Source organism: Aegilops tauschii, chromosome 7, assembly GCF_002575655.3.
Source record: "Aegilops tauschii subsp. strangulata cultivar AL8/78 chromosome 7, Aet v6.0, whole genome shotgun sequence".
In the NCBI taxonomy this organism is placed as follows: Eukaryota; Viridiplantae; Streptophyta; class Magnoliopsida; order Poales; family Poaceae; genus Aegilops; species Aegilops tauschii.
The window spans coordinates 194,151,851-194,174,185 of record NC_053041.3 but is presented as its reverse complement, the minus strand read 5'-3'; positions in this window follow the sequence as shown (position 1 = coordinate 194,174,185).

Genomic DNA, 22,335 nt, shown 5'->3' with positions numbered 1-22,335 from the left:
GGTGAGGTGACCGCACGGGCTCAACGGCGGCAGAGAGCGCGCTCCGCGCCCTGGGGTTCACGACGAGAGCGGCAGCGCATTCGGGGGAGTGGACGGCCACGCGGCGGGCTCCGGTGGTTTGGGCGGCGCTGGGTGGAGTCGGCGGCGCCGTGTCTCCCGCTGGCGTCCGCAAAGCCGCCGCCGGCGTCGGTCACGGGGCGGCGCACCTTCTGCTGCTCGTCGCCGACGCCCGCAAGATGCCAGGCACTCGTGCGGTGTAGGAACAAGTGGGCGAGGACGAGGAGCAAGGCGACGCGAGGGTACTGGCGAGATCGACGCCCGTTTCTGAAGAAAACGACAGCAGCCACTTGACTGAACTCTGAACTTACTGAATCTTGACAGTGACCAAGCATTGCAGGTGTTCGACAGTAGGTTTTGGTAAAGAGATAAATTTTTCTGGAGCTGTAACTTGGTGAGATGATCACTCAAAGCACCCAGGGGCTGCATGAATTTATTTGGAATTTTTGGAGAAAGTTTTGAATGAATTTCACCAAATTTGGCAAATCTGGTCCAAACTTGCAGCTGATGTAGTTTGAAATTTTTGAACTGGAGATCAGTGGATCTTCATGGTTCTAGGTTGAGGGTTCAAAGGACTAGGAGGGAAAAGATGTTTGGTGGCAAAAATCAAAACAGAAAAAGGAGTTCCTTTGTAAATCTCCAAGTGCTATAAGAGAAGACATAAATTTATTTGAATAGAATTTGAATGGAAATGATCACATGAGGAGGTTCAACTTGCTGGATTTGATGCAAATCATGATCCAAAGGTGAGGGAAGGGTTAGGAGAGAGGATTTGCACTAATGCCCTGGCAAGAAGGAATAGTTGAAAGTGGCAAAGGACTTTCCAAAAGCCATAGTGCAAATTCAAGGAAAGGTTTTCAAAAGTTATTCTCTCAAATGAAAAACATTTTGACTTGAGCCCAAATGAAGAGCAAGAACTCCCCAGGTCAAAGGCAGATCTTGGGTGAATTCAAATAAAATTTTTGCCATAAAGAAAAAATATTTGAGAGTGAGAGTTCTCTTGAAGAAACTTTTTAAATCACTCCCTTCAAGTCAAATAAAAATCTTTTTTGAAAAATCCAAATAAAAACTTGGGTGTCACATCTACCAAGGATAATAGGACATGAAGGATTGCAATCTATATCAAGGACAATAAAATCTACGGGCACATAATTCCTATTTGCAATAATAAGAACATCATTAATTCTTCCCATAGGTTTCTTAATAGTGGAATCCGCAAGGTGCAAGTTTAGAGAGCAATCATCAAAATCATGGAAACCTAACAAATCACACAAAGTCTTTGGAATCGTGGAAACACTAGCACCCAAATCACACAAAGCATAGCATTCATGATCTTTAATTTTAATTTTAATAGTAGGTTCCCACTCATCATAAAGTTTTCTAGGGATATAAACTTCCAACTCAAGTTTTTCTTCATAAGATTGTATTAAAGCATCAACGATATGTTTAGTAAAAGCTTTGTGTTGAGTGTAAGCATGTGGAGAATTTAGCACGGATTGCAACAAGGAAATACAATCTATCAAAGAGCAATTATCATAATTAAATTCCTTGAAATCCAAAATAGTGGGTTCATTAATATCTAGAGTTTTGATCTCTTCAATCCCACTTTTACCAATTTTTGTATCAAGATCTAAAAACTCAGAATTTTTGGAACGCCTTCTAGGTAAAGGTAGATCATTTTAAGTCCCATCATTATCAAGATTCATATTGCTAAACAAAGATTTAATAGGGGACACATCAATAACTTTTAGATCTTCATCTTTATTTTCAAAGTTTTCCGGCTTAGCGACCATCTTATTAACTAAGGTGGCCTGCTTATCCAAAATTTGAGCTATTAACTTCTCAAGATGACCAATCTGGGATCTCAAACCATCAAATTCTTTAGACATATCATTGAGCTCTTTATTCATATAACTCATAAAGCTTTTTTGTTCCTTAAGCTCGTTTCTAAAGAAATTGTTATGTTCAAATTGTAAGACCATGAAACTCCTAACGTTGCTTTCGATCTCTTCTAGCCTTTTAAGGTGAGGATCACCAAACCTTGGTAGAGCCATCGAGACAAACAAGCAATCCAACACACGAGCAAACAAGAAGCAAGCGAAAAAGAGGCGAACGGAAAAGAGGGGGCGAATAAAACGGCAAGGGTGAAGTGGGGGAGAGGAAAATGAGAGGCAAATGGCAAATAATGTAATGCGGGAGATAAGGGTTTGTGATGGGTACTTGGTATGTTGAATTTTGCGTAGACTCCCCGGCAACGGCGCCAGAAATGGCTCGTTGACGGGAAATCAAATCTTGACTTGACTTGGCGCGAATCTCCCGGCAACGGCGCCAGAAATCCTTCTTGCTACCTCTTGAGCACTGCGTTGGTTTTCCCTTGAAGAGGAAAGGGTGATGCAGCAAAGTAGCGTAAGTATTTCCCTCAGTTTTTGAGAACCAAGGTATCAATCCAGTAGGAGGCCACGCACAAGTCCCTCGCACCTACACAAACAAATAAATCCTCGCAACCAACGCAATAAAGGGGTTGTTAATCCCTTCACGGTCACTTACGAGAGTGAGATCTGATAGATATGATAAGATAACATTTTTGTATTTTTATGATAAAGATGCAAAGTAAAATAAAAGCAAAATAAAAGGCAATGGAAATAGCTTGTTGTTGGAAGATTAATATGATGGAAAATAAACCCGGGGGCCATAGGTTTCACTAGAGGCTTCTCTCGAGAGCATAAGTATTACGGTGGGTGAACAAATTACTATTGAGCAATTGACATAATTGAGCATAGTTATGAGAATATCTAGGTATGATCATGTATATAGGCATCATGTCCGAGACAAGTAGACCGACTCCTGCCTGCATCTACTACTATTACTCCACACATCGACCGCTATCCAGCATGCATCTAGAGTATTAAGTTCATAAGAACAGAGTAACGCTTCAAGCAAGATGACATGATGTAGAGGGATAAACTCATGCAATATGATATAAACCCCATGTTGTTATCCTTGATGGCAACAATACAATACGTGCCTTGCTGCCCCTAATGTCACTGGGAAAGGACACCGCAAGATTGAACCCATAGCTAAGCATTTCTCCCATTGCAAGAAAGATCAATCTAGTAGGCCAAACCAAACTGATAATTCGAAGAGAATTGCAAAGATAACCAATCATACATAAAAGAATTCAGAGAAGATTCAAATATTGTTCATAGATAAACTTGATCATAAACCCACAATTCATCGGTCTCAACAAACACACCGCAAAAGAAGATTACATCGAATAGATCTCCACAAGAGAGGGGGAGAACATTGTATTGAGATCCAAAGAGAGAGAAGAAGCCATCTAGCTAATAACTATGGACCCGAAGGTCTGAGGTAAACTACTCACACATCATCGGAGAGGCTATGGTGTTGATGTAGAAGCCCTCCGTGATCGATGCCCCCTCCGGCGGAGCTCCAGGAAAGGCCCCAAGATGGGATCTTACGGGTACAGAAGGTTGCGGTGGTGGAATTATGTTTTTGGCTCCGTATCTGGTAGTTTGGGGGTACGTAGGTATATATAGGAGGAAGAAGTACGTCGGTGGAGCAACGTGGGGCCCACGAGGGTGGAGGGCGCGCCCTGGGGGGTAGGCGCGCCCCCTACCTCGTGCCTTCCTGGTTGATGTCTTGATGTAGGGTCCAAGTCCTCTGGATCACGTTCGTTTCGAAAATCACGTTCCCGAAGGTTTCATTCCGTTTGGACTCCGTTTGATATTCTTTTTCTGCGAAACTCTGAAATAGGCAAAAACAACAATTCTGGGCTGGGCCTCCGGTTAATAGGTTAGGCCCAAAAATAATATAAAAGTGTATAATAAAGCCCATTAATGTCCAAAACAGAATATAATATAGCATGGAACAATAAAAAATTATAGATACGTTGGAGACGTATCAACACTGTACTACTTCCTTCTCATTCCTTCCTTGCATGCATACAGACGTATTAATGATCCCGGTTTATGAAAAGAAAAGTTGGCTTGCAAAGCAGTCATTAAATTTTACCTTGGTACTTATGATTTGAGTTTGTGGCCTTGTATAAGGGAATGGAGGGAGTAATATTTTTCTATAATATATTTAAGCCTTCCGAGCTCCAAATATTTCTACATCGTGTATACATACGTTCACCTGACAATTGCTTTACTCAACTTTTGGAGTTATTTGACACCGCTGGTTGCCGATCAACACTTGCTGCATGGTAAGAACTTGTAAGATATTGATATTTTCTTTACTGTGAGCACTTTACCACCACATCCTAGTAGTTCATAGGAACATTATTCTCAAAATTTGTTTCTTGTTTCTACTAATTATAACAGGTTTCGGAATTAGAAGTTCTTGGACAACGGACACATCTGCACCAACACGAGAGGTGCGACAACACACACAAGCATATGGCCAGGTTATGTCTCTACCGCCATTTGAGGGTAGATTTAATCCTGCTATTTATCTTTCTTGAGAGCTTGAGGTAGAACACATTTTACTAGCCATGAATCTTTTGAACTTGAGAAAGTACGAACTGCCACTCGAGAATTTACTGGTTTTGCTTCCTTATAGTGGAGTATGCATCATAAGAAAAATATCGATAATCAACCCACAAGTTGAAAAGATTTGAAAGCTGTAATGAGACATCAATTTGTTCCTCCTTACTATTGTCGTGAATTGCTTCACAAAGACAACATAACACTGTTAATGCTTACTACCAAGAGTTCAAATGTTATATGCATCATTGTGACATACAAGAATCTGAGGATGATACAAATTTATTGTGACATTTCGTGGTTTGAACCATGACATTCACACAAGGTTTCAATTTATTCCTCATTGCATTGTTCGTATATTTGTTCGTGCGTGTACCTTTGAAAGATATATGCAGGAGGATGCATTGGGTGACTACGAAAACTGCAATTCCTGTTTATGCTCACCACCACCGGTTGTTTCCTCCGTCGTTGCACCTTCTAGGAGGGCCACGCCTCATATTGTGCGCACGGTATCGCCTCAAGTCTATATTACATTTCCATCATCCGTACTTACATCATCTAAGTCGTTGCGAGAAGGTAACAACATAGGTATTTATAACATAACTTCACATGAGGATGATGCATGCCTAGTTGACTTAAATACATCATGTGTTGAGTTACCTACTGATTTGATCCCCCCATCTATTTTAGAGAATCGTGTTATTGTTATGAAAGTGCCTTGTGATTAAACAATTGAAATACCAACAATTTTGAGTGCATCCAATGAATTAATTTTTGATGAGAAAGATCCATGTGCCTCGATGACTAAATCTGATTTGGATCAAGTACAATTTTTTAGCCAGGATGACATGTTTTCTATAAATGTGCATGCTAATGCTCTGTACTCTATGGTATTGAATTCACCCATGCGTTTGTCACATGCGAAAAACAAAATAACTGAAATCTCATGTTCAAAATCGTTGCAAAGTGTTTAAGCCTCTAATTTTACTTTTACCTTGATTGGAGAGTGTGGCGTGAACAACTAATTTTTTGTGCATAGGATTTCCATCACGAGTGATGATCATGCTCGTTTGAAAGAATTTAAAACAACCGCAAATATTTAATCATTTTGATATTACCTCTAATTTTGGTGATGATTCTGTGTCGAATAACTTGTTGCATGTGTGCTTATTTAAGCATGTTGTAGTGTGCAATTATGAAACTATTAGAGTTTATTCATCAATTTTAGGATGGTTTAATGATGAGCATTGTCAATCTTTTGATATGAATAAGAGATTCACTTATATGCCGAAATTGAGTTGCAATATTTTTATGCCTACTACTTCTTGTGATAATGTTTTGGCTTTATATTTCATGACATATGAAAGTTACTCACGTATAAATGTGGCACATGTGCAAAAACAGAGGCAAGTAAAAATGGATGACATACATATACAACATGTACACATTGTCTCTTTTTTAGACACATTTCAGATTAAGCAACGCCGAGAACGGCTTTGTTTTCAAGAAGGGGAGGATGGTGAGGACATGGCTATCTTGAATACGATCACAAGTATTTCATATGTGTATATATCTGAGGTGATTTCTAATAAAAGTTATGCAATAATTTATTTATGCTATCCAGAACAGAAGTACTTCACCTCTTTTTGGTTCATGTCTAATTGCAGAACTATCGGACACTCGTACAATCCACATATGAAGATAAGGAAAAAGGAGACGTTTAGGTGTTGTTCAAGAAATTCTGTCACGTCACTTTTGGCCCAAGAGAAGTTAGAGACCAAGTCTCTCACATTCTGAACTCAGATTTGGATTGCACATACATACCTGACTTCAAATGCTTATGACTTTTGCTACGGACTCCGAATTGGGTGATTCTTTTTTTTGTTGGAAAGCTTCTCTTGTGCACTTTCCAACACAATTGGGTTCACTTTCAAATTCATCCGGAGCAGGAAGATATCGCCGAAACAATCCAATGCTACAGTAGAATCTGAGTCAAAGTACAAGTCAAAAGGTGTTGCATCACCTCCACTTGGGCCCATGGGCCTTGTACGTGCCAGGTTTAGGTCTAGGATGCCTTGGGAAATCCTCCTACCTCCTTGGCCGCCACCCCTTGGTCATATATAAGTAGATCAATTTAGTAGCATTTTCTTTGGGAGTTTTAATTAGTTAAAAATTAGCTATTGCTGCAACTTTGTGTACTTCGTTTGTGTCCAACAACGAGGCCAAGACCACTTTTGAAACCCCACCTTTATCAATACTTTATCTATATTTGCAATATTCAGATTGCTTTTATCATATTCTTACTTGGTCTTCGATTGCATGCATGAATAGACCTTTGTGGTCAGGCTGATCGTGCTTCCAACATCATCAGTAACCTTAGGAGAATGGTTTAGCGATTGATAAACGCAATGTTGTTGCATGTTTGTGGTTAGATCGTCAAACTCGACTCCACCAAATCGATAGTTATCATCTTATCGAAAAATCAGGACCATCACCTTTACCAATATGACTATGGTGACTTCATCAATAACAAGATTTGCCTGCTCGGTCTCTCAAAGTTTGGTGCTTCATCGACCTGTGACTATGGTGACTTCATCAATCAAGATAGGGCGTGCATGCGTGCATTCATAGTAAAGAGTGTATGTGCATTCATAAAAACATATGTGTTTTTTGTATTTCTAAAAAAATACTCCCCTAGTATATACTTTATGAGGCATAAAGTTGATTTTGTTAGATTCGTATTTCAAAGCACATCCTCTTAATTATGATTTTCTATCACAGAAATTACACATGATTAGAATTTTTGATCAAAGGTTTGCCCTAATGAGACCTAATATGCAGAGTAGAAATAATGGAAGGAGTACTATCAATTAAAATGACCACAGGTCAACACGCATCCGACAAAATGTAGGCAGACGAAGAGAGCATCGGTGATAGAAGTTTGTGAGAACACATGCCTGGCCCAATCCACAGTATTACCGAGCTGTCTCACGACGTTCTGAACCCAACTCACGTACCACATTAAGGGCCGAACAACCCAGCCCTTGGAACCACCTACAACTCTAGGTGGCGAAGAGCCGACATTCTCTGGCAGCAAAGTCGGACGAAATAGAGACATGTGAAAGTGCAACTATCCCTGGGTGGTTTTGGTAATTCCTAACAACATATAGCTCATTGAGCAAATGCTATTCCAAGATAAATATTTCAGGAAAGCTCAATGTTTGGCATGGCATGGATTAGAAAGTGGACCCTTCAAAATACTAAGGACAAAGGATTGGCTCAAGCTCAAAGCACAAGACTCTACATTTTCTATTTTAGTGATCCAAGATCACATTGAGTCTATAGGAAAAGCCAATACTATTAAGAAGGGATGAGGTGTTGCTTAATGAGGATCTTGCTCAAAATGCTTAGTGATATGCTCCAAAACCCTCCACTACTTTCTCATATCCACATATGTCCTAAACCAAAAAGTCCAACTCAGCCCCACCGATTCTTTCCATCCGGAGCCACCGAGTTCAGTTGACATAGCCACTGCCAGAAACCCTAATCAATTCGGTCTCACCGATAGAGATCTCGGTCTCACCGAGATGGGATTGCAAACTCTCTGTTTCCCTTCATAACGTTTCGGTCAAACTGAGATGCGCGATCGGTCCCACCGAGATTGCAATGCAAACTCTCTGTTTCCTTTTCGTAACGTTTCGGTCCAACCGAGATGAGCGAATCGGTCCCACCGAGTTTGCCTGACCAACTCTCTATTTGGCTATTACCAAAATCGGTCTCACCGAGTTTGTGTAATCGGTCTCACCAAGATTACGTTATGCCCTAACCATAATGACATCGGTCCCACCGAGTTGACATGTCGGTCCCACCGAGAATCCTAACATTCACATTTTGAACTAAATCGGTCCGACCGAGTTTAATGATTCGGTCCCACCGAGTTTAGTAAATTGTGTGTAACGGTTAGATTTTGTGTGGAGGCTATATATACCCCTCCACCCACTCTTCATTCGTGGAGAGAGCCATCAGAACATGCCTACACTTCCAATACATATTTTCTGAGAGAGAACCACCTACACTTGTGTTGAGTTCAAGATATTCCATTCCAACCACATAAATCTTGATCTCTAGCCTTCCCCAAGTTGCTTTCCACTCAAATCTTCTTTCTACCAAATCCAATCCTATGAGAGAGTTGAGTGTTGGGGAGACTATCATTTGAAGCACAAGAGTAAGGAGTTCATCATCAACACACCATTTGTTACTTCTTGGAGAGTGGTGTCTCCTAGATTGGCTAGGTGTCACTTGGGAGCCTCCGACAAGATTGTGGAGTTGAACCAAGGAGTTTGTAAGGGCAAGGAGATCGCCTACTTCGTGAAGATCTACCCTAGTGAGGCAAGTCCTTCGTGGGCGACGGCCATGGTGGGATAGACAAGGTTGCTTCTTCGTGGACCCTTCGTGGGTGGAGCCCTCCGTGGACTCGCGCAACCGTTACCCTTCGTGGGTTGAAGTCTCCATCAACGTGGATGTACGATAGCACCACCTATCGGAACCACGGATAAAAAATCTCCGTGTCAACATTGCGCTTGCTCCCTCAAACTCATCCCTTTACCTTCATATGCAATTGTTTTACATTCCACTGCTATACTCTTAGAATTGCATGTGTAGGTTGATTGCTTGACTTGTGCTAAGTTGCTAAAATCTGCCAAGAACTAAAATTGGGAAAAGGCTAGATTCTTATTTGGTCAAGTAGTCTAATCACCCCCCCTCTAGACATACTTCCGATCCTACAAGTGGTATCAGAGCTTTGGTCTCCATTTGCTTTGATTTCCATAGCTTTTGGTGGTCATAGCCTTGGTTCCACAACCTAGGATAGTATGGCGTCTAGCGAGGGAAATTACCACCGTAGAGGTCCTTACTTTGATGGGACTAATTTTGCTAGTTGGAAGCATAAGATGAAAATGCATATTCTTGGACATAACCCCGCCGTTTGGGCTATTGTGTGTATTGGCTTGCAAGGTGAATTCTTTGATGGGAGAGAACCAAACCGTGAAGCTACCGCGGAAGAGTTGAAGATGCTACAATACAATACTCAAGCTTGTGATATTCTCTTCAACGGATTGTGCCCCGAAGAATTCAACAAAATCAGCCGTCTTGAGAATGCAAAGGAAATTTGGGATACTTTGATTGATATGCACGAAGGTACCGACTCCGTCAAGGAATCCAAATTGGATGTGCTTCAAAGTCAACTTGACAAGTTCAAAATGAAGGATGGTGAAGGTGTCGCTGAAATGTACTCTAGGCTTGCTCTCATCACAAATGAGATTGTCGTCTTAGGAAGTGAAGAGATGACCGACAAATTCATCATCAAGAAGATCCTAAGAGCCTTGGATGGAAAATATGATACCGTCTGCACATTAATCCAAATGATGCCCAATTACAAAGATCTCAAGCCAACGGAAGTCACTGGAAGAATTGTTGCTCATGAGATGTCACTCAAGGATAAGGAAGAGCTTCACAACAAGTCAAGTGGTGCTTACAAAGCCTCATGTGATACTCCCACATCTTCAAGTGAGAAACAAAACTTCAATGAAGAATTGAGCCTAATGGTGAAGAACTTCAACAAGTTCTACAAAATTAGAAGCAAAGAAAGAAGTTCTAAGTCAAGGTCCTACAATGACAAAAGATCTTCTAGTCATGAGCGTAATTGCTACAATTGTGGAAGACCCGGACACTACTCCAATGAGTGTATGGCCCCCTACAAAAGAAGAGAAGATTCTCCCAAAAGAAGAAGTAGAAGAGAAGAATCACCGCCAAGATAAAGGAGGAGTAGAGATGATCGTTATGAACGAAGACCCTCCCGGGGAAGCAAGGATTCGGGAAGAAAGGAAAAGTCATCAAGGAGCTACACAAAAAGAAGACATCAAGCTCATGTTGGTGAATGGGTATCCGGCTCCGACTCCAACAATCACTCCGAAAGAAGTTATCACTCCGACTCCGACTATACTCAAGATGAAGGTTGCCGGTCTAGCACTTGTGTCAACCAACTCCTATGACATATTTGACTCACCAAATGAAGGAATTGGAAGATGCTTGATGGCCAAAGGTCCAAAGGTAACACATCCCGAGTATGTTGATTGATTTGCTAGGTGATGATGATTTACTTGTTGACAACTCTAGTGATGAAAACTATGATGAAACGTCAATTAATCATGCTAATCAAGATAAAATGAATGATGATGATAAGAAGGAGATTGAGCATCTAACCAAAGAACTAAACACTCTTAAGTTAGCTCATGAAACTACCTTGGAAAATCATCGAGAACTTTTAAAGACTCATGATAAGCTACGCTTTGAAAAGCTCAACCTTGAGCAAGAGCATGAGTTTTTAAAGGCAATCAATGATGATCTTCGCAAAAAAGTTCTTCTTACATTGGCAAGCGTTTACTCTTGTCTACTTACATGCCACAAATTAAATCTAGCAACAAGAACAAGAAAGATTCTTCATCTAGTAGTAACAACAATCATGCTAAATCAAATGTTGTTGCTTCTAGTAGTTCTCTTGATTCCACTAATGATTCTCTTAGCCAAGTTACACTTGAGAAAGAAAATAGCTTATTGAAGGGAATCATAGAGAAAGGTGTTTACAAGAGTCTTGCCGGAAGTAAGCAATTTGAGGAAATTGTGCGCAAGCAAGGAAGACACCGGAAGAATCAAGGTGTTGGTTTTGAACGAAAGTTCAATGCCAATGGAGTTGAGTGGGAAGAAGATCAATACCCCAAGACGAAGTTTGTTCCTCAACAAGAGAAGTATGATCCTACTTCCTTCAAAGGAACACAAGCTCAAGATGATCTTCCACCACAAGACCACAAGCAAAAAGGCAAGGATAAGCTTCAAGAGGAAATTGATGCATTTGAAGAAGCACCTAAGGCCTTGGTCAAGTGGGTTCCCAAGACTACATCAAGTTCCACTTCATCAAGTACAACTACAACTCCAAGGATTCCCATCAAGATGGTGTGGATCCAGAAGAAGAAGAACTAGAGAGTTCTTGAGGGTGACTCCGCCAACATACTTCACTCCTATCATTTTGGCAAGGATAAGTGCAAACAACTTCCATATCTTGCACTAGTTCAAGGAGTCACAAACCCTCTTGTTGGTAAGACAAGGGACAAGGTAAACTAATTACTTCATGGACATCATCTTGTGTATGCGTCACTCTATGTCTATGGATATCCTTGTTTGTTCCTTGTGGGACTAACCCGTGTAGGTATTGAAAGTGCAACTCACTCCAAAGGATTGCTCCAAATGATCTACATCAACATTGAGCATCTACATCTTCAACACCTACATGAAGTCATCATCGACAAAACCCAAGGTTAGTTCATTCCCTTTAGGGGGAATATCACATCTAGGGGGAGCTTTACTCAAATCAATGAGCTAAAGCAACTCTAATGGTGTGAACACAACACTGCTTTATGTGAAAGTGGTAACCCCACTTGTGCTTAAACGATGAGTATGACCTATGATCAAATGTTCTCATTTGACTCCTAAGTCAATATACTCATATATAGATGACCTAGTCATCGCCAATTGCTTGATAGATGCTAGAATGTTTGTGCATGCTTTGTCACATATTTCATTTTCCATTTTATTGTGTGAGCATGTTGGTTGCATATTTTACTCATTCAAGGACATCCATTTGTTGCTTTGATTGTTTGGCTTTTTCTCTTTTGCCAAATGGATGGACAATAATGCCTAAGAACACCCTCTAGCTATCTATGCTTTTCTCGTCTCAAACTCTATTCATGCTACATCACAAAGTTTGATCAAGTCAGATTCGATCCACTCTGTGTGAGGAGCACTCGGAGATCCCGATTCGTCATAGACTTAAACCTCCAAAACCTCTTTGTGCATCTCGGTCTGACTGATTCATCCTTTTCGGTCCTACTGAGTCACCAAGTAGATCTAGGGTTTTCAATCTTGGTGCAACCGGTTAGAACTTTTCAGTCACACCGAGTTGCAGTAACTGCTTGCAGTTTTGCATCTTGGTGCCACCGAGTCGTTCCACTCGGTCACACTGACAGGGTCAGGTTATATATACCGCTGGGTCAAAATTTGGAAATTTCTCTGAACCCCTTCGCCCGCGCGTAACCTACTCTGCCTCCTCTGGTCTCCGGATCGTCCTCTCGTCGCCAGCGACCTCCCGCCGCTGGTCTCCGCCGCCGTCAACGGAAATCATCTCCGCCGTTGCCGCCGTAGCAAGTTCGTCACCGCACTAGGGTACAGACTTGATCATTGTGCTAATCTTTAACTCCGATTCTTAGCACATTGTTTTGCCATGTTTCTTGCCACAATTGAAATCATCCTGTCCAGCGAAAACGTCCCGTAGATTAGTTTTGACTTGAAAATTTAGGGTTAGGTCTCCGCCGAATTCATCTCGGACCGACCGAGTTGTAGAAATCGGTCTCACCGATTTTGGCTTAGGCCAGAGCACACGCATTTTCGGTCCGACCGAGAATTGCAAATCGGTGTGACCGAGTTCGATTCTCTGTGAAACCCTAGCAGTCTCGGTACCACCGAACTGTGACTCGGTCTGACCGAGTTCACTAGTTCAGGTTCCAAAAGCTGCTTCGGTATCATCGAGTTTACAAATCGGTAGATCCGAAATGCTTTCTGTGAAGAACTAAAACTAAGTTTTTAAGTCATCTGTTTTGCAAAAAGTCCTGTACTTTGTGATGCTCATCTACTCTACCTCATCTATAACCTATTCACAGGGTCTGCTGACAGTTTGCTTGCAAGATGTCTGACCAAAGTGGCAGCCAGAACAAGTCAGAGGAACAGGTTCAGTTGAGTGAGGGCACTAGTCCCTCTAGCAGCTATGATGATGGCAGCAGGAGCACTCCAAGCAACTTGCCAAAAGCTGCCACCAGGTCAAGAAAGAAGAGAACTTCTGATTCAGAGGATGACTATGTGGCTGTTGAAGATGAAGCCACTTCAAAGAAGAAAGTGCTGAAGAAAGAGTATGGCTCAGCTGCTGCAACTAAGCCAGGTCTGAAAACAAATAGGCCAGCAGGAAGACAGCCCATGTCTAAGCCAAGGAAAGTTGCCACAGGTGAAACTATGAAGTTCACCATTGAGTCTGAAGAAGAAGCAGCTGGTGAGGATAAGAAGAACAAGAGGGCCAGAACCACTACTGCCAGAGTTCTTGGCAAGCCCTCAATGAGGAAAGATTCTGAAGAGGAAGAGGAAGAGGATGTTGCACCAGCACCCAAAGCTCAAAAGCTTATGGGTGATGCAATTAAGGCAGGGGCTGCTCCATCTAAGCCCAAAGCTGCTCCCAAGGCTGCTGCTCCAGCTCCAAAGCCAAAACCCAAGAGGAGCACCAGGAACATCCCTGCTGAGGAGAAGAACAAGGCCCCAGTGCCTCAAGCTGCTGAAGAAGAAGAGGAAGATGCTTCTGTCATTTTGAGGAAGCTGAAGCCCAAGATCCCTGATCACAATGATGCACACCCAGTTGCAGAGAACATGAAAATCAGGAAGGATTCAGGATTGAGGCTGTGGAGAGAGTCTGATCCATATGCCACCAGGAGAAGGACTGCTGTGGACTACAGATTCCACACTAAGGAACAACAGGACTTCTATGAGACTGTTTTACTTGACAAGAAGCCCATAGTGTGTGACATGAGATGGGTTGATTGGAAATTCATTAAGGAGAATGAGGATCACTTCCCTGGTGTATATGATAGCTTCAAGGCATGTGAAGTTGATGAGTTTGTGGCTCAGAAGTTCACCAAGTGGAATGATGAGCTCATTATGCAATTTTACTCCACTGCACACTTCTATCCAGATGGAAGGATTGTGTGGATGTCTGAGGGTACTAGGTACCAGTCTACAGTTGAATAATGGGCTCAATTGATCAATGCTCCTAAGGAACATGAGGATGACTTGGATGTCTATGCCAAGAAGAAGAAAGACCACAACTCTATGGACAATATGTACAAAGAGATCCCTGATGATGCTTTGGACACACATAAGTTTGGATCTGTACACTATTCGTTGTCTGGTCTGCCAACAATCAATTGGATTCTGAGGCACACACTTCTACCCAAGTCAGGTGATCACAAGATGATCAGAGGACATGCTATCAACTTGCTGCACATATTTGATGTCCCACAGAAGTTCAAGGTTATGAGCCTGATTGTGGAAACAATCAAGAGGACTGCAGCTGATCAGAAGAGAAGTTGTGGATATGCCCCACACATCCAGGAGCTCATCAACTCAAAGATGGGCAAAGGCAAGTACATCTTGGACAAAGAGCATCTACCCATCTATCCTGAATTTGAGGACAACACAGTTGTCATGACTGAGAATGAACCATCATCTGTGCAAGCACAAGAGAAGAAAGCCAAAGCTAAAGCTGAGAAGGCTGCAAAGATGCCAACTGTGGAAGAGGCATCTCAGGTCTTATCGAAGAGCAAGCAAGACCAGCTTGGATATCTGTGTTGGGGATCGTAGCAGAAATTTAAAATTTTTCTACGCATCACCAAGATCAATCTATGGAGTCATCTAGCAACGAGAGAGAGAGGAGTGCATCTACATACCCTTGTAGATCGCGAGCGGAAGCGTTCAAGTGAACGGGGTTGATGGAGTCGTACTCGTCGTGATCCAAATCACCGATGACCGAGCGCCGAACGGATGGCACCTCCGCGTTCAACACACGTACTGAGCAGCGACGTCTCCTCCTTCTTGATCCAGCAAGGGGGGAGGAGAGGTTGATGGAGATCCAGCAGCACGACGGCGTGGTGGTGGAAGCAGCGGGATTCCAACAGGGCTTCGCCAAGCGCTGCGGGAGGACGGAGATGTGTCACGGGAGGGAGAGGGAGGCGCCAGGGCTTTGGTGCTGCTGCCCTCCCTCCCCCCTCTTTATATAGGGGTCCAGGTGGGGCGCCGGCCCCCTGAGATCCCATCTCAGGGGGGGGGCGGCGGCCAAAGGGGGGGACTTGCCCCCCAAGTCAAGTGGGGCGCCCCCACCCCCAGGGTTTCCAACCCTAGGCGCAGGGGAGGCCCAAGGGGGGCGCACCATCCCACCAGGGGCTGGTTCCCTTCCCCACTTCAGCCCATGGGGCCCTCCGGGATAGGTGGCCCCACCCGGTGGACCCCCGGGACCCTTCCGGTGGTCCCGGTACAATACCGGTGACCCCCGAAACTTTCCCGGTGGCCGAAACTGGACTTCCTATATATAATTCTTCACCTCCGAACCATTCCGGAACTCATCGTGATGTCCGGGATCTCATCCGGGACTCCGAACAACTTTCGGGTTACCGCATACTAGTATCTCTATAACCCTAGCGTCACCGAACCTTAAGTGTGTAGACCCTACGGGTTCGGGAGACATGCAGACATGACCGAGACGACTCTCCGGTCAATAACCAACAGCGGGATCTGGATACCCATGTTGGCTCCCACATGTTCCATGATGATCTCATCGGATGAACCACGATGTCGCGAATTCAATCAATCCCGTATACAATTCCCTTTGTCAATCGGTACGTTACTTGCCCGAGATTCGATCGTCGGTATCCCAATACCTTGTTCAATCTCGTTACCGGCAAGTCACTTTACTCATACCGTAATGCATGATCCCGTGACCAAACACTTGGTCACATTGAGCTCATTATGATGATGCATTACCGAGTGGGCCCAGAGATACCTCTCCGTCATATGGAGTGACAAATCCCAGTCTCGATTTGTCGGAGTAAATGGCCACGGGTAGCCTAACCGACTGCCCCTAGTTCTTCTAAAAAAATTATCAGGCCTTCGGGCCTCCAAGCACTCCAAGCATTGGGCTGCCTTCCCTGGCCGGCTACCTTTGAAGCCGACTCCCGGAAGGCGACAGCCTCAGCAACCTCTCCCCAGGACGACTACGGGGTGGCCGACTCCAAGAAGCCGGCCAAGAAGGACGCCGATTCCAAGAAGCCGGCCGAGACCACAACCACCAAAGCTACACTCACATAACGGCGACAAGACGGGGTGTGGCCACAGTGCGGCCCACTACCCCCGAGGCCCGAGGCAGGCATGGCCACAGGAGGCCGTACGAGATGACCGTCTCCTGTGCGGCTCGGCACTGTAGCCATGCCAGCCTCAACCAACTCCTGTATGGCCCGCAGGCGGCGGGCCCCTTCCGTCAGAGAGAGGCGCGGAGTCGACCCGGCCTCCCCCAGTCGGCCAAGGGCGTAGCCGGCCCCCAGAAGCCGGCTACCCCCCTTCCTCGAAGCAGGAGCCCCATTAAGGAGACAAGACGAGGTAAGGCTACAGTGAGAGCCCCCGAGGCGGCCCACTGTAGCCACACTTACCTCGATAAAGCCCTCGTCATCAGAGGCGAGGCTACAGTAAGCAGCCGCCGACAAGACCCTAGGCGGTGGGGCCGGCCTGTCGACCAAGAAGCCGGCAGCCGGCGGGACCCAACAGCCGGCAGAGAAGCCGGCGAGCGTAGACGCTGACGGCTGGGACCAGTGCCCAGCCGGATTACCATTGTACCCCCGGGGGGTAGGCCTATATAAACCCCCCGGAGCACCCATGCAAAGGGTTAGCTTCTGAACACAGCACACACACCATAGAGATAGAGAGAAGCAAGAGCTAGCCTTGTTCTTCTTCCCCCTTGAACCCAACAGCTCTAGGAGCGATTGTAGCTATTTTTCCTTATCTAGTGATCATGCGGAGACCCCGCAGAGCAGGACTAGGGGTGTTATCTCCTCGGAGAGCCCCGAACCTGGGTAAGATCCGCCGGCGTGCATGTCTTCGCCTCATCCCGTTTTCAGGCACCGGCGATGTTTTATTGGCACCCACAATGATAAGCCATCCTTTGGCATATGTCGCACCAACCACCCGACATTTGGCGCCCATCGTGGGGCCAGGTGCACCGTCGTCCGGAGACCTGTTCTGGACGGGAACCCTCTTCCTCCCCCGCGAGCGCAGCCAGCCTGCTGCGCCCGATGGCATTTGCCTCGACGCGCTGCAAGGCGTCGACGACGCCTGCGCAGCGAGCCGCCTCGCCGATCTGCTCGGCGAGACCCGCATCTCCGACGAGCCTGCGTCCGACGCAGGCACCGACGACCCCGAGAACCGCCTCGTCAGCCTCCTCGACCAGCTTCACGTCTCCAGCGAGCCTGCTGCAGACATGGAGTCGGTCGGCTCCACCGACCCGATGCTCATCGACTCCGACACAGCATCGCTTGACGCCTACCCCTCCGACGTGGTGGTCTTCGACGACCCCCTCCCTCGAGCTGACAGCGGCAGCAGCGCTGTCACCGAAGTGCTGGTCATCAGCCACGTCGCCAACTCGGGCGAGAATGCCCACGACGCCCTGCAAGCGGCAATGCACGACCTCTCCGTCCCCATCCCGGCCGACGCCGACTCCGAGACCCTGGAGGCACGCCGCCTTGCCCTCATCGCGGAGGGCCAGAAGATAGCCTCCATGAGACGCCTCACTAAGGCCCAGCAGCGCGAAGTCGACCGCGCCGCCTTCGGCACGCCGCCGCCTAGCGGCCCGAGCCGAGCCGGCTTCGTCCAGAAGCGCGGCGCGGCCGTTGCCAGCATGCTGGGCACAGATCGCCCCGTCTACGCTACCCCGCTCGAGAATCTGCGAGCCGCTCAGGCGGCCGCATAAGAGCTCAATGGGCTGGGAGCCGATGAGCTCCCCTACATGACGAGACGGATCCAGCAGCTGCTCGACGCAGCTGCAGAATGGCACGAAGTCGGCGCTCGTGCTGATAGTCATCCCCCGCGCCGAGAGCATGCCGCGACGTCCCGCTCGCCGACTGCGAGCGGCACGCGCCAGAAGAAAGACAAGGAGCCGGCTGCCAGCCGCAGCCGGACTCGCATTACCATCGAGCGCGACGTGGAAGGCCGCCCTCGAGCAGTTGAGCACCAAGGAAATCTGCCTCCTCCCCCGCCTCGAAGAGAAAGACGTCTCACTCCGCCGCCTATCACACACCCGACTCTTGGCGACCGACTCGGCCGCCGAGAAGGAGTCGGCGAGAACGACGCCCGCCACAGGATCGACCGCCTTGCTCGATCCTTGGCGTTAGAAGAAGAAGACGATGTCGGCCCGCCATGCTTTGGCCCCCGCATCCGCGACGAGCCCTTCTCCAAAGGGTTCTCGCTCCCCAGAGACACGCCCAAGTACAACGGCTCGGTGAAGCCGGAAGATTGGCTCATCGACTACTCCACGGCCGTCAGCATAGCCAACGACAATCGGCGCGTCGCTGTGAAGTACGTCCCCCTCATGCTGCAAGGCACGGCGCGCACATGGCTCAACAGCCTCAAGCCCTACAGCATCAACAGTTGGCTGGACTTCACCGAAGTCTTCGTCCGCAACTTTACCAGCACCTACAAGCGGCCTCCCAAGCCTCGCCAGCTCTCCCTCTGCGTCCAAGGGCCCAACGAGTCGACCCGCGACTACCTCACGCGATGGGCCGAGCTCCGCAACTCCTGCGAGGGGGTGCACGAAGTCCAGGCCATCGAGTACTTCACCGCCGGGTGCCGAGAGGGCACCCTCCTCAAGCACCGACTCCTTTGCGACGAGCCGGCCACCCTCGACGAGTTACTGATCATCGCGGGCAAGTATGCCACGGCCGACTCCTCGATGAAGACCGAGCTGAGAGTAGACGCCTCTGGGAAGGTGATTGCTCCGGCTCCCAAGACACCGGCTGGCGACCCCAACCGGCGCCCCTACCAGAACGATCACAAGCGCAAGGCCCCCATGCCGACTTCCACCAGTCGGCAGGTGGCCACAGTTGAAGACGAGCAGCCCGAAGAACGGCCCGCTCCTAAGAAGAAGGGTGGAAGGCCGGCTTGGCAGCCGTCTTTCTCCTACGAGCAAGCTCTCGACGCCCCCTGCAAATTCCACAGCGGCGCGAAGCCGTCCAACCACACAACCCGGAAATGCCACTGGCTCACCCGCATCACCAAGGGCGAGGGGATGTTGCCGCCTCCACCTCCCGGCCCGCCGCCTCCAGCCCCCCAGCAGCCGGCGACTCGGCCGGCAGTCGGTGCCATCCAAGACGAGTTTCCCGAATAGCACGCCGCCTACGTCGTCTTCACTAGTCAAGCCGACGACAAGCGCAGCCGACGCCGACAGCACCAAGAAGTGAATGCAGTCGCCACCAGCGCCCCCGAGTTCATGCACTGGTCAGAAAAGCCAATCAGCTGGAGCCAGGCCGACCACCCAGAGGTGATGCCTTCGCCTAGCTCCTATGCAATGGTCTTGGACGTCACCCTCGCAACGAAGAGGTGAGCTGCCAGATTTTCCCGCGTCCTGATAGACGGCGGAAGCAGTATCAACATACTGTACCGCGATACCATGGAGAAGCTGAACATCAAAGCAAAGCAGCTCATGCCGAGCCGCACCGTCTTCCATGGTATCGTCCCCGGCCTGTCTTGCTCCCCGATCGGCAAGATCAAAATGGATGTTCTCTTCGGAGACAAAGACCATTTCCGCCGAGAAGCAATATGGTTCGAGGTAGTGGATTTGGAGAGCCCCTATCATGCACTGCTTGGCCGACCTGCCCTGGCCATGTTCATGGCTGTGCCCCACTACGCCTACCTAAAGATGAAGATGCCGAGCTCGAAGGGGATCATCACGGTAGCCGGCGACTACAAGAAGTCCATCGAGTGCGCCATGGCCAGTAGCCGGCTGGCCGAGTCCCTCATGGTGGCAGAAGAGAAGAAGATGTTAGAATGGGTTGTGGCCATGGCCGGCAAGCAGACGGCCTTGTCCCCCAACCCCAAGGATTGTGATGCGCAGGGCTCCTTCCAGCCTGCCAAAGAGACGAAGAAGATACCTCTGGACCCGGAGAACCCGGAGAGGTTCGCTGTCATTGGGGCGAACTTGGACAGTAAATAGGAAGGCGAGCTCGTCGACTTCCTCCGTGAGAATCGAGACATCTTTGCATGGTCCCCAAAGGACATGCCGGGTGTCCCGAAGGATTTCGCCGAGCACAAATTACATGTCCGAGCTGATGCGAAGCCGGTCAAGCAGCCCCTCCGCCGACTATCAGAAGAGAAGCGAAGAATTGTGGGAGAAGAGATAGCCCGGCTCCTTGCCGCTGGCTTTATCATGAAAGTGTTCTTTCCAGAGTGGCTTGCCAACCCAGTTCTGGTTCTGAAGAAGAATAACAAGTGGCGTATGTGTATAGACTACACCAGTTTGAACAAGGCCTGCCCAAAGGATCCGTTTGCTCTGCCACGGATTGACCAAGTGATAGACTCCACAGCCGGATGCGAGCTGTTAAGTTTTTTGGATGCGTACTCAGGGTACCATCAGATCAAGTTGGACCCAGCTGACCGCCTGAAGACTGCCTTCATCACACCCTTTGGAGCTTTCTGCTACCTGACTATGAGATTCGGCTTGAGGAATGCCGGTGCCACTTTTCAGCGTTGCATGCAGAAATGCCTCTTGAAACAACTCGGCAGAAATGGCCACGTCTACGTAGACGACATTGTGGTGAAGACAGAGAAGCGTGGTACCTTGCTGGAAGACCTGAAAGAAACATTCACCAACTTGCGCCGATTCCAGATCAAGCTCAACCCCGAGAAGTGCGTGTTCGGAGTGCCAGCCGGCCAGCTGCTAGGCTTCCTGGTCTCCGAACGCGGCATTGAGTGCAACCCCGTCAAGATCAAGGCCATCGAGAGGATGGAGATTCCCACCAAGCTGCGAGATGTGCAGAAGTTCACTGGCTGCTTAGCCTCCCTGAATCGTTTTATCAGCCGACTAGGAGAAAAGGCTCTCCCCTTGTACCGACTCATGAAGAAGTGCACTCATTTCGAGTGGAACGATCAAGCCGACCAAGCCTTCCATGAGTTGAAGAAAATGCTGACCACTCCGCCTGTCCTGGCTGCGCCGACTGAGAAGGAGCCCATGCTCCTCTACATCGCCGCGACTAGCCGAGTCGTCAGCACTGTTGTTGTGGTCCAGCACCCGGAGGAAGGCCGAGCCCAGCTAGGCTAGAGGCCGGTGTACTATCTCAGCGAAGTACTGTCCAGCTCAAAGCAAAACTACCCGCACTACCAGAAGATGTGCTATGGGGTGTACTTCGCTGCCAAGAAACTGAAGCCCTACTTCCAAGAGCACCCCATCACGGTCGTGTGCACCGCCCCGCTTGCCGAGATCATTGGCAGCCGGGATGCATCCGGCCGTGTGGCCAAATGGGCCATTGCATTGGCGCCCTACACGATCTTCTATCAACCCCGCACCGCCATCAAGTCGCAAGCATTGGCCGACTTCCTCGTCGACTGGGCCGAGACCCAGTACCTACCGCCGGCTCCCGACTCTACCCATTGGCGGATGCACTTTGACGGGTCCAAGATGCGCACCGGCTTGGGAGCCGGCATCGTCCTCACCTCTCCCAAAGGCGACAAGCTCAAGTACACGCTGCAGATCCACTTCGCCGCCTCCAACAACGTGGCCGAGTACGAGGCGCTCGTACATGGGCTCCGGCTAGCCAAAGAGCTTGGCATACGCCGGATCCTGTGCTACGGCGACTTAGACTTGGTGGTCCAGCAATCGTCTGGTGACTGGGACGCCAAGGACGCGAACATGGCGAGCTATCGATTCCTCGTCCAGCAGATCAGCGGATACTTCGAAGGGTGCGAGTTCCTCCACGTGCCAAGGGCCGACAACGACCAAGCAGATGCCGTAGCACGGATCGGCTCCACCCGACAGGCCATACCGACTGGCGTCTCCCTCCAGCGCCTCCTCAAGCCGTCCATCAAGCCGTCT